The following is a 3,571-nucleotide window of genomic DNA, read 5'->3' as shown; positions in this document are numbered from 1 at the left end:
GCTGATTTGACGCCTTAGCTGACTCTGCTGTGTGAGGTTGGATGAGAGACCTCCTGAGGCCCCTTCCAACCTGAATTGTTTGTTACCGTTCTCGTTCTTACCGAGGAGGCATGGGGCCTCCCCCCAGACCCCGGACCATCACCACACAGACACCAATATGAGGAGTGGCAAAATGGCGTTTAATGAAGCGTGTCCTGCTCTTTTATAATGCTGTAAAGCCCCGCCTTCTTCTCCGGCAGCAGTGCTCCGCCCGTTACGACCTTCCCATGTTCCGCCCCGCAGTGCCTCCCTGCTCATCCTTTTTCCTCCACATCTCCCCCTCTCCCATCAACGTTGTTTCGTTATATCGAGCGGGACGCAACGAAACAAGCGAAAGTGAGCCCATCTTATTCCGGCAGCTGGACGACAGCAACGGTGGACGTCATTGATCGCATGGCAGACCTACAGCAGGCCGCTGGGCGGAAGCTTGCGTTGGTAGCACTGCTGCTACTGCTCAAGGTTACTGTATGTGCGGTGTGCCGCGACGGGACCGCCATCGGTGGTTCCTTGCATTAGTAGCTTCGTGAGCGGAGCTGTGTGCTGCCTCCCCTTCTTCCGCTTCTTAACACAGGCGGTGTCCTTGTCTTCGTCGGTTCAGCAGCCATAGGCGGGATTGCTCAGTTCCAACAGACTATAGCCCCCCCCCAAAGCCCAGCCATTCCTCCAGAATTTCTCCTTCTTGTTGTCGAGCAATCCAGACTCGGCCCGCTACTTTCAGCAAGGCTTTCTTAACGCAGCTCAGTACTACACACAAGCATAAGCCTATAATTATGAGGATTAGCAAAATGCGCAAGCCTTCAGCGAGCAGTCCTGTTAGCCACTGTGGTAGATTGCCAAACAGGTTAGTTAGCCATTCGTCTAATGGCGTTTATTGTGGGCTGCGTGCAAGCTTACATACAGGTGCACTTCGTTTCCACCCCTAGGCTGCGCGTCACACCGCGTGATCTTCCGCTACGCCTAGTCTACCGCTTCTCATGCAAATATCTTGTCTATGCAGTTTCCCAAGATCCACCACATCTCCCCCCCTTTCTAGAACCTCTTTTTCCTGTACTATTAATTGATATACTCTATGCTCATGTCTATCAAGCAGTTAAGCCGTACATGCCGTAAGCAATAATTCAGAATTAGCAAGCCGCAGCATATCGCTATTACTACTGTGAGTGCTATCAAGCCTAGCGTTATAAGCCATTTCTAATCAAACCATGACAAGATCCACGCCCCTGTGTTGACTTGTTCCCCGTCAGGAAAGTCTCTGTCGGCCCCGCCTCGGGGTTGAACGGGATGCAGTAGTGAGCTGCTCTGTGCGCCTGTGCTCATCTCCTCCAGTATGACTCTGCGGTCCCCGGAATCATGAAGCCGGCGATAAACATCAATGCAGCCATGCAGCAGCATCCCGTCTGGCGTCGCCCTGTTCAGGATGGAATCTCACCAAGAATGATTAGTTACACCCCAGACCCTCCCGTACGTGCATTTAGGTCAGGTTTTATGCATTTCATTGGAACCCATCTTATCTGCTCCTCCCGTTTTACCGCAGCATACCCTCTTCCCTGTGATATCCACAAGAGAAGCAACGCTGTGGTCCCTTTCTCATCTGGTCCACCGCCGTGACAAGAGCCTGCGCTGCTGCTGTTCCCTGATTCTGTTTTTGCAGTACCGTGCGGATGACAACCGAAAGTGGTGTTCCTTTAGGGATCGTTTTCAGGATGTCCTGCGTCATGGCGTCACTCTGCTGCCAGAGGCACTCCATCATGACCGGACCCTGGGCCTCAGGGGGCAAGTCTGACTCTGCAATGGCCCGCTGGAGCCTGTCACAGAATTCAGTGAAGCTCTCTGCGTGTGTCTGTTTTATCTTTGTCCAGGGTGGCTCTACCTTTACTAGCTTCCCGAGTTCTTCATACACGGCCCGCGAAGCCTCTGTTGTGGCCATGACCTCCCGGCCTCTGAGCGCTGTCGCTTGCTGGTTCGGGGATGCGAGGTTTGCACCTCGCCCCACCAAGCGATCCAGTGTGGTACCTGCTAGGTGGTGGTTCGGGTTCCCGGCGGCAGCTGCAGCTAGGGTGGCACAACGGCCTTGCCATGCCTCCTTCCACAGCATCCAATGCGTGGGTGACAGTATCGCCCTCGCCAGCTGCCGTAGGTCATAAGGCGTACAAGCCTGGGCATGCTCACTATCCAACAACATCTGGGTTTGCTGATGTTTCAGCCCGTTCTCTTTCACCGAGGTCATCAGACTCTGTACTATCTCGGGCTTGAGCGCCGCCCACTGGACCCCTTCCCCCGGTACTGCCCTTACGGGGCAGACTTGCGGCACTTGCTCGAACCGTAAGCCCTGAGGGGCACATGAATCGGCTATTAGCTGCCAGTCAGTGAGTGGTATGGACTTGGCAGGGGCCGCTCCCCTTTTTGCTCCGCTGAGCAGGTCCCTCTGTTTTTCGACCTCCCGCCTTATTTCCTCTAATGCACGCAATAGGGTGTCGACCGGGGATGTTGTTACTTCTTCTCCGCCCTTCGGCTTCCCTTTCGGCTGTGTCTCTCCTATTGCACACCCCCGCAGCCTGCGCGTAACTTCTCGCAAGCCCCCGCCTTCCTCGTCGCTGCTATCTTCTCCGCTCTCCTCCTCAACTGGCAATCTCACCCGAACCTTCCTCCCTCCTTTCAAGGTCGAACTCTGGTCTCTCCGCTCCGACTGGCCGTTACCCTTCCTCCCTCGCTGCAGTGCCTGACTCTCCCCGCCTACAGCACCCTCCTCTGCCGGGGCCCACGGCAGCAGGGTCCTATCTTCCTCACTAAGCGTCTTCCTCAGAACTGCGCCAGGCACGCAATCCTCGGGTTCGGTCCCGTCGACCCCCCATCCCTCTCTGACTTGTGCGAGATCTTGCCAGGGATACACCGGAGGCAGCTCCTGGGATTCCACCGGTAGGATCACTGGAACCTCCCCGCCCCCACTCTCCCGTTCTTTCGCCGGGGCCTCCCTCGCGCTCCGCAGGAGCATTCTTATCTGCCCCCACACCTTTAAATCCCTCGCGGATCCCCCGTTCATCGGGGACTCCGCCAGCGCTGCTGTGCATTGCAGCCACAGTTCCTCCCGCAGAATCTCCATAGGAGAAGTAATCGCTCCCTCCTTTACGAGCTTCTCTACACACGCTCGTATCGCGCCCACCTTCAGCGGCGCCCGCCATTCCTTGGCGCAGGCCATTACTACCTTACATATGGCCTCCATGGTTCCGGATCCGGATCCCTTCCTCACGCTCCCGGCGCCTGCGCCGGCCGAGCCGCCTCCTCGGTATCACGTCGGGGTCACCACTTGTTACCGTTCTCGTTCTTACCGAGGAGGCACGGGGCCTCCCCCCAGACCCCGGACCATCACCACACAGACACCAATATGAGGAGTGGCAAAATGGCGTTTAATGAAGCGTGTCCTGCTCTTTTATAATGCTGTAAAGCCCCGCCTTCTTTTCCGGCAGCAGTGCTCCGCCCGTTACGACCTTCCCATGTTCCGCCCCGCAGTGCCTCCCTGCTCATCCTTTTTCCT

The 3,571-nt window shown here is 56.5% G+C and overlaps 1 long non-coding RNA gene across 1 annotated transcript; it reads right to left on the bottom strand.

Annotated features, from left to right (window-relative positions):
• Positions 1 to 756: 756 nt before the first annotated feature.
• Positions 757 to 2,639, bottom strand: LOC106488131 (uncharacterized). The gene is made up of 3 exons (XR_010883868.1): positions 2,477 to 2,639; positions 1,579 to 1,969; positions 757 to 1,447 (listed from the first exon to the last, which is right to left on the bottom strand). It is a non-coding gene; the product is annotated as an uncharacterized lncRNA (long non-coding RNA).
• Between the last annotated feature and the right edge of the window lie 932 nt (positions 2,640 to 3,571).

The sequence above is a fragment of the Apteryx mantelli genome, chromosome 3, assembly GCF_036417845.1.
Source record: "Apteryx mantelli isolate bAptMan1 chromosome 3, bAptMan1.hap1, whole genome shotgun sequence".
In the NCBI taxonomy this organism is placed as follows: Eukaryota; Metazoa; Chordata; class Aves; order Apterygiformes; family Apterygidae; genus Apteryx; species Apteryx mantelli.
This window is presented reverse-complemented; position numbering and strand designations above follow the sequence as displayed.